Below are 10,337 nucleotides of genomic sequence, written 5' to 3'. Positions count from 1 at the left end.
ACACACATACAGATACACATGCCAAGAATCAAACTGACACACACACACACACACACACACACACATGTGCACCTGCCACACACACCCACAGAGAAGGGCAGAAGACAGCCAGGTAGTGAATTTCACCAGTGCCAGAAGCCTAATAAATCATCAGACGTGAGGCTTGAGGTCTTGAGACAGCAGTTGACTGGATCTTGGAGCGTCAGTTGCCTAGTTAGATATGTAAATATCGCGTAAATAATTCCGTCCACAATGCCTTCTCCCATCTGTTCCTCTTGGCATATTGATTTTTAAAGCAGCGCTTGGAACTCGGCCTTCCAAGTCACTGCTTTAATTTGCCAGAAATTACAATAGCTACACTGTGCAAACCTTTCGTATATCATTCTATCATTACATGTTTTTTTTTACATGCTCTTTTACTAGAGCAAGCTGATCGCAGCACTAACACAGCTTACAGGTGAAATTGCAGCTTCAGTTTTAACAGCTTAAATGATCGATTTCACTGTTGTAGAAAAACAGGGAGGCAGAAAGAGAGAGAGTTTTCTTCCCCTATTTTACTTAGTTTTAACACGGTTCAGTAGCAGTGGAGGTGAGCTGCCCGTGCCTGGTCTGCTGAGATGAATGAGAAATCTATGATCTGTCTGAGCGATTTCATTAAGAAAGGGAGAGATAGGGTGGCAGTGTTAATTACTGACAGTACGGCAGCACTAAACTGCCACTGATACGTGTGATCAGAGCCGTTTTTAATTACTGCTGTCGTAAAGTGAGCCACGTTTACAGTAATAACATGATTATGGAATGAATATTACAGCGTGAGAGGAGGCATCGCCTCACACTTGGTAATATTTTACGCACTGACTGCAGTAATTAGTGCGGTAATTGTGCTGGCATGCTTACTGATAAACAAGCAAATTATTTTGGGTATTACTGTGAGCTTCAGAAAGGCCTGTGATACATTTATCTAGGTGAAATTGAGAGCATATGTGTGTGTTTTTATGAGAATACATCAAAGTTTAAATGAGTTTATTTGGTTTACAGCAAGGAAGAGTCATTTTTTGAGATGATGAAGGTGTGTGTTCATGTTTTTCTTTTTCTTTTTTTGTGTAAGTGTGTGTGACAGCAGGAAAGGTACCAGTGAAAATAGACTTGTTGGTGGTCTTGGTCTTGTCTGACTGTCAACAGGCCGCCCAGCTGCACTGTGATGTCACCCCTTGACCCCTTTGGCTCCACCACTCGGTTGGTTCCCATGATGCCCGTTGATTCCCTTTTCAGCACCTGACCTGGCAAGGTGAAGTACTGAGTTTCAGGCCTCCGGGAGTTCAGATAAGACCCGCCTCTAAAAATACCTCTCAACAGCCCTGGAGAGCCCTTCTGTCTCATGTGTCCCCTGCAACCAGGAAAAATTATTCATCCAAAGAATACTGTCCAAACCGTGCAATGCAGCTTAAGTCATTTTTATGTCCTCACTAAAAGCACAAATCCGGCACAATGTGACAGAAAATCAGAACATACAGGTGCATCTCAAAAAATTAGAATGTCGTGGAAAAGTTCAAAACCTGGGCTTCCATACCACCTCAGCAGTGCCACAAACTGATCACCTCCATGCCACGCCGAATTGAGGCAGTAATTAAAGCAAAAGGAGCCCCTACCAAGTATTGAGTACATGTACACTAAATTAACATATTTTCCAGAAGGCCAAAAATTCACTAATTTTTTTTTTTTATTGGTCTTATGAAGGATTCTAATTTGTTGAGATAGTGAATTGGTGGGTTTTTGTTAAATGTGAGCCAAAATCATCACAATTAAAAGAACCAAAGACTTAAACTACTTCAGTCTGTGTGCATTTAATTTATTTAATACACGAGTTTCACAATTTGAGTTGAATTACTGAAATAAATGAACTTTTCCACGACATTCTAATTTATTGAGATGCACCTGTATTTGAAGTTTACTTTGCAATTTGAAGTTTAATTGCAAGCGTCAGTATAACAAGATTTCACTGTGGATCGGACTACATAGAATGAACCAACAAAACATCTTTCCGCGGCTGGACAAAAACACAGAATAATATATAAGGAATGTAACAAAAAAAAAAAAAAAAAGTCATCTCAATTTAATATGACATATAATTTCTATTTTATTATATTTTAAATAAAAATAAAAGTATTTTATTCCTGTGATTGTAAACTTTTTTATTTATTATTATTTATTTTTTTGGAGCAATAACTCCAGTCTTCCGTGTCACATGATCCTTCAGAAATCATTTTAATATACTGATTTGCTGCTTGTAGATAAATATATTTAAATATTGGTATCAACTTGTTGCTTAATCATGTTGTGCCTGATACAATATTGTAGATTTCTAAAAACATAACCTCTGTTTAACCAACAAAAAAATTTCCCCAAAACAAACAGCTCAGGTACTGTATGACAGCACTGTAAGATGATTATATATCACACGCTTAAAAATACTAGAACTGCACAGGACTTAGTTAGATTTATTGTAAATCTCTAACTCTAACTCTGACTGACGTTTCTTGCGTTGTCTTTATTCCCCACCAGCAATTTACTGCAGGAATGCAGTTCCCTCTGCTTGTACTTCAAATTCCACTGTTTCTCATACGCTCTTTCCCTTTGGCTCTCTTAAAGTTCGGTTTCCATTTAATTGCTATAGTGTCTATCCTTCTCAGCATGCCTCTCTGAAACATGACTCTTTCTACAGTCCATTTGTTTCCCTCCACCTATCCTTACCTCAACTTCACTCCAATTAGCTTCCATTTGCCGGAGTCCATTAAAATTCTTTAGTCCAATTTTGGGTGTGCGGTCCACATTGAAAGACTTTCTTTGCCCACTCCAGGTACTCGGACACACTTCTGTGGAGACATGGGTTTGGCTGTATTTCATTAACATTTCTGTCCTTACAGTATTCCAGTACACTTACAAACACATGGCTTTACCATATTTTGGTCCCATGACTGTAGTACTATTCTATAAATAAAGCACCTTGAAGGAAATACCATGATATATGAATGCAGTAAAATGGTATGACGTAAGTACCATTGTATTAAATTCACAACTTTTTCCAAGAAAATCTGTTGAAAACACACTCTAAGCATTTTGGCTAACGTTAACTGTTAGCACCCATGCCAATGTTATAGGACAGACAGTACTTAGTAACGTACAAAAGTGCCGTTACCATATTTTGGACACTAACATAATTGCAAAAACCATGGTCCTATTTAAAGCACCTTGAGGAATAAATACTATGGTATATGAATACAGTATTATGGCATATCATAGTACCATGGTATTAAATTCACAACTTTTTCCAAGAAATTTGTTGAAACTTCACATACAGTAGCATTTTGCAAATTACCCACAGTGTAAGCGCTCACGCTAATGTTATAGTACAGAGATGAGGTGACAGTGCTTGTTTGCAATAATATAGGAAATTAAACTAAATTGCAGATGAATAGTGAAGGTGTAAAATAGCAGTTGCTAAATGTTAGCTAAAGTACTATTTCATTGGCTAATGCTATCATTGTCGTGTTCATTAACAGAGAAGACAATTGCTTTGCAGAGACATCGGTGCAAAAGTTAATCATCTAGAATGCATCACGTTGGTTTTAAACATCATATTTGGCATTTTTTAACTGTCAACTGGCATTTTTAAATATCAAATATCACTAAAAATACACATACTGAATAGATTTCTTAGAATAGAAGGTACTAAAAGGGTGTTTTTGTAGCAATGTAATAGAACTATTTTGGCTTCCCCGAAACACCTTTCAGTGAAAACACTTGTTAAAGACAACAAAGGTTCTTTATTGGGATTGATGGTCCCATGAATAACCTTTAAATTCCATGGAACCTTTCTATTGGACTAAAGCTTCTTTATAGTGGAAAAAGGTTCTTTAGATTAATAAAATGTTCTTTACATTAGGAAAAATGGTTCTTTTAAGAACTCTTCACTGAAAGGTTCGTTGAGGAACCCAAAATGGTTCTTCTATGGTTCATCACTGTAAAAACCCACTTTCAAAGTCATTAAATATCTGAATCACTAAATAAACTTTTGTGCAATGGAAAGGTTCCATGGTTCCATGGATGTCAGAGAACCTTAATATTATATTAAATTAAATATAATATATATAATATATATAATATAACCTTAATATTATCTTATTTTAACCTTAATATAAGAATGTATAATGGGTCAGAAATAATTGTTAAAATAGCCTTTCATAGATGTGCAAAAACAACAACAACAAAAACTGCACACCCTTTAGTGAATCAATCAAAGTTTGAGCACTAAGTGACATCTTTAGGGTTGTTATAGACCGTTAAGGTTCTTGAGTGGCGAATAAACCAGGTAGTGATAGGCTATTTGTAACATATATACTCAAATGCTAAATGTTCTCCACTACAGCAGTGTGTTTGCACTCTCTACGTACTCTTGAAGTCAAACATTTCACTTTTCCCCCTCTCGCTACACGTCTCCCTTCCAAGTTTACACACTGTGCATTCATCCCCACTGGCTAAAAGAATGTACTTTAATACTCATCTGTCTAGCTTGTTTGAATTGTGCCGGTGATTAATGATATTTATTCTGCTCAGGACCTTGAGGTAGCCACATTTTAGCAGCCATTAATAACGTTGATGGCATGCCCTGGCCACAGAGGGGCTTGTAATCTGCAGATGGGTGTGGGGAGTTGCGGTCTAGGGGTCAGTGTGTGTTTTCCAGTTTGTACTTCCAATCCAATCCGCACCCTAGTCTGATACCTTGATCTCCCATTGGATAGAGCTTTCTACGGAGTAAGAAAGAGTGAAAGAGCCAGATAGAGGGATCACTGCGGGGTTGTTTTGTTCTGGATGGAGAGTGTTTAAAGCTTTACCCAGCACCAAAAAGGGGAATAGAGGGGTTTTTCAGCTGTCCTCCCACTCCCTGTCCCGGCTCTTCCTGAAGAGAGGTGGGTAACAAGGAACGGCCTCCCCTCTGCAGTTTTCTTCGGAGGACGTGGGAGTACCTGCAAGAGGCAACGCTTGGCTCAGCACAGATCTGTGCTTTCAGATCTACAGACAAATTTTCCACAGTTGTGTCATGACATCTGAGTAAATATCTCCATATGGAGATCCAAACACAGTCACACATGCACACAAACACTTGAACCAGAGTGCACGCAGTCATAGCTGAATTATACACTGGTGCAACTAGACGTTTGTGTGTTCAGCCAAAACATACACACATGTACACAAACACAGGCCTGGTCTGAGCCCCATATTTCTACTCAGACCAAGAACCACTTCCATCTCAAATAGAGCTGGCAAGCAATAGAAAAATTGGAATGTGGTCTGAGGGGAACACACAAACCACAGCAGCGCTGATCCAAAATAAACTAAAATGTGTTACGCGCACACACACAGACAAACACACACACACACACACACACACACACACACACAAATGGGTTTGAAAACACACAGCAACATTATAAATGCACTTTTACAAACTCTGCATTGCGAAAAAAAAAAAAAAAAAAAAAAACTGCAAAAAAAAAAAAAAAACCTTGCCTTGGTTTTCAGTAAAAACATACTTAGATGCAAAAGTGCCACAAGACTTGTTTCTAGAGAATATTGTGTGTGTGTGTCTGTGTACTTAAAATGCATCTGGGTAGTTGACATTACAGGTCAATGTGATGTGTTATAATACTTAACATTAATAATAATATTAAAAATACTTTTAAAACATTTTTCTACTTGTTTTTTAAATATATTTTTTAAATATATACACATAAAGAAACACATTGTCACGCAGATTCAGACTGTTCTTCTCCTCAGCCTGAAATGTGAAGTGAAATGATTATGTTTCTGAGTGTGCTCAAACAGGCACGAACACGCACACACTGTCAGTGAGGAAAATTTAGTCTCTCATTTGCACATTTCTCAGACTATTAATCCACTGTAATCTCTCATTTCATTTACGATGATTGTCATGCGCTCTTGAATACAGGGTGGTCTCTTAGCTCTGTCGTCATTCATGACAATGGCTGCACATCTGTGCTGAGCAAACATGAGTTACGAGCAGATTACAATCCCTATTCAAACCCTGCGTAATCTTGGGTAATCAGCATCAGCCTACTGCGCAGTCCATCCATGTACCATAAAGCATATCATTAAGGTTTAGGGTTTATGGCTCGGTGCATGTTTAGAGGATGACCTATTGACAAACAGACAGATTGCATGGCAACTACACCACCTCAATGTCATTTCCTGTCCCTGTGCGGAAGGGGTTTATTGTCTCGCAAATTTTTTAGGAAGGCAAAAATAGACAAAAACATGTCCAGGTCACCTTAAAAATAAAATAAATTAATGAATTTTAAAAAATGAAAATTTATTTTCAGTTATCAAATGGATTTATCTTAATAATAATAGTCCTAGACAAAGGATTCATTTTTGGTATTTATTTTTTTTATTTAATTTTATTTTTTATTTAATATTATTTGTAATGACAATTAAGCACACTTTCTCCCCTGTATTTCTCATTACTGTTATGCAAAAATAAAAATAAACCTTAAAAATAAGAGAATGAATGAATGAATGAAACAAGGCAAGGCAAGTTTATTTATATAGCACATTTCATACACAATGGTAATTCAAAGTGCTTTACATAAAAGGAATTAAAATACTCATAAGAATAATCAATAATAAAAGCAAGGAATTACATTTTTAAATGATTTTAAAACAATTATTTAAAATGAAATTAAAACGTGCAAAGAAAATTATACGTGCAATATGGTGCAATCAGTTCGGATGTAGCACAGTGCTCATTCAGTAAAAGCACAACTAAACAGATGTGTTTTGAGTCTATATTTAAATATGGCTACTGATTTAGCACATCTGATCTCTTCTGGAAGCTGGTTCCAACCGCGGGTGGCATAATAGCTAAAAGCGGACTCCCCTTGTTTTGTGTGAACCCTTGGTATTTCTAACTGACTTGATCCTAATAATCTGAGTGGTCTGTTAGGCTTATATTCAGTGAGCATATCTGCAATGTATTGAGGTCCTAGGCCATTGAGTGTTTTATAAATGAGTAATAATACTTTAAAATCAATCCTATATGTAACTGGAAGCCAGTGTAAAGACCTGAGGACTGGTGTGATATGCTCAGATTTTCTGGTTCTAGTCAGAATTCTGGCAGCAGCGTTCTGGATGAGCTGCATCTGTCTAATGGTCTTTTTGGGAGTAGACCATTACAATAGTCCACCCTGCTGGTGATAAAGGCATGAACAAGTTTCTCCAAGTCTTGACTGGAAACAAAACATTTAATTCTTGCAATGTTTTTGAGATGATAGTATGCTGATTGCTTTGACATGACTACTGAAACGGTCTGACTCCAGAATCACACCAAGATTCCTGACTTGATTTTTAGTTGTTTGACCCCTAGAGTCAAGGTATGCATTCACTTTGAGAACTTCATCTTTATTTATAAATGCAATTTGTAACTTGTACAAATTGCATTTGTAATTTGTAACAAATTGCATTTGTTACAAATTACAAAAAGAAAACAAAATTTTTATTTTTGTTTAACTGAAGAAAGTTTTGGCACATCCAACTGTTAATTTCGTCAATGCATTGGCAGAGGGAGTCAGTCAATGGGGCTGTAGTCATTTGGCGATAAGGCTAGGTAAACTTGGGTATCATCTTCATAGCTGTGATAGGCAATTTGGTTCTTTCCCATTATTTGACTCAGTGGATGCATATATAGGCTGAACAAGAGTGGTACAAGAATTGAGCCTTGAGGGACACCGCACGTAATGGACGTCCACTTAGACTTATGCTCTCCTATACTCACATAATAACCTCTCCCTTCTAAGTATGACCTGAACCATTTGATTACCATCCCAGAAAGCCCAATCCAGTTTTCCAGTCTCTCTAGAAGTATGTTATGATCGACATTGCCAAACGCAGCACTGAGATCTAGTATACCAGCAATGATATTTCGCCAGAATCAGAATTTAAGCGAATATCATTTACATAAACATAAATGTTTTTTACAGCTATAGTCTTTTATCAGTGAGTGTGGAATTGACAAACTACACTTGACAAACAGTGGAATTTAATGAGTATAAATCCACATGCTAAAGTGATATATTTATTATTTTTTTTGTTTAGTCTTTTGTGTATGGTGTGAATATTTTTTTCATAAATAAATAAATATTTATTTATTTGTTTGTTTTATTTTTATTTATCATTTTGTGCATAGATCATCATCCTTTGTAATGAATGAATGAATGAATGAATTAATTAATTAATTAATTAATTAAGTGTGGTATTTGGATTTATATTCAATGTTAAGTTCCACTGGTAATAAAAACACAAACAGTTTTATGTCAATAGCCCATCATCAGAGTGGTAATCACAAACTAAGGAAAGTATTAAACTAAAATGCACAAACAGTGGAATTTAATTAAAGGGATAGTTCACCCAAAAATGAAAATTTGATGTTTATCTGCTTACCCCCAGGGCATCCAAGATGTAGGTGACTTTGTTTCTTCAGTAGAACACATATGATGATTTTTTACTTTTACCGTTGCAGTCTATCAGTCGTAAAATGCATGGCAATGGTAACAAAATCTATGAGAGTAAAAAAAAACATGCACAGACAAATGTCCTATGTCCTTGATGTCCTAAGACATGAAACGATCGGTCTGTGCCAGAAACCGAACAGTATTTATATAATTTTGTGCCTCTAATACACCATTATGTCCAACTGTCTTTGGACGCGTGGACGGCATCCGGCGCGTGAGGTGTGTACGCGCTCTGGCGTAGTTTACGCAAGCGCCGGAAGTGATCTCTCGCGCGTATACGTCACTCATTGTTTACACAGTGCACAAACATTGTAGGCACGACGGCTAATCAAAATGGTACTTGCGCTTACCCGGATTGTTCAAACCGACTTAAAACTAAAAGATTACGTTCTCTCGCGCGAACTCATTCAGGAGTGGTGACTTTCCACGTATTCCAAAGTCACCTACATCTTGGATGCCCTGGGGGTAAGCAGATAAACATCAAATTTTCATTTTTGGGTGAACTATCCCTTTAATATAAATCCAATACTACAGAGATTTATTTCTTCATTAATTCATTTTTGTTTATTCTTTTATGTGTGGACCATCATCCTTTTTAATAAATAAATAATAAATACATTTCCTTTATGAAAAATACAATTTGTATTTTTCTCCCTCTTTGATTTTATGCATAAATACAACCCGACACAAAACCCATACCAAGACACAGCTTACTAATGTGCTGGTTTTCATAGAGCCTATAAACACACTTCAGCTTGCAAACACACCAGAGAGACATCCTCTATTTATACAGGGCTATCTTTCTCTCAGCTTCAGTGACACAAACTCATGATCGGGTGGCATCAAAGAATATACATTCTGTCATGGTCTTTTATACACAAACAAAACGGCCTTCCTGCATACATAAGCAATACATCCAAACGCACACACACACACACACACACATACACATATACAGACACACAACAACCCGAGCGTGTACTCACATACACACAGATCTCGAACTGCCGCCCACACTCTGAGCAGAAGGGGGAGGAAGTGACAGTTAGCTGTGGAATTCCTGCTGTGTGTCTCTCACTTAGCATGCACTTTTTGTTTCTTTGCCATACACACACAATGACAAACACCCATGGACTCTCACAGAGTGACAGGACTCTCAGAATTTTCCAGCATGTATTCTGGGGGAGAAAAACTCATTGTAATGTGGTATACCCTCACTATGGGCAGGCCCACAGGAACTGCAAATTTCAAACGCCTGTCATTCACAAAGTTGTACATTGCATGTTGATTTATTAAATATTTTGGCTTCTTACACTGCATGCTTGACTGGCCGATTGCAATCTTCTATGGTTTTTGTATAAAAATGACTACACTGTGAATTTGACCTTCCTCACTGTTTTACTGTCCTGTATCACACCAAATCCTCTTCTGGTACTGTAATACAGTAAATTCAACTTTGAACTCAAATCAATATTTAATGTCTATTTATTTACTTAAAATTACTATTATTACTATTTTATTCTTATCTTCATATTTAAGGAAAATGCTAAGGATATCTTGCATTCTCCAGGAGAAAATTATTTTTAGGCCCCAAAAAAGTTTTTTTCTTTTTTTTTTTTTTTAATTTGTTTGTTTTTTGAAGGAAAAAAAAATCTTTAAAATAATTGTACAGTTTTAGGATAAATTATAAAAATGTTCCTAAGCAAAAGTATTGACTAATTCTTAAGTTGTCTTAACATTTTCATTTTTCCT

Source organism: Sinocyclocheilus anshuiensis, unplaced genomic scaffold (genome assembly GCF_001515605.1).
Source record: "Sinocyclocheilus anshuiensis isolate Anshui unplaced genomic scaffold, SAMN03320099.WGS_v1.1 scaffold1638, whole genome shotgun sequence".
Lineage (NCBI taxonomy): Eukaryota > Metazoa > Chordata > Actinopteri > Cypriniformes > Cyprinidae > Sinocyclocheilus > Sinocyclocheilus anshuiensis.
This window is presented reverse-complemented; position numbering follows the sequence as displayed.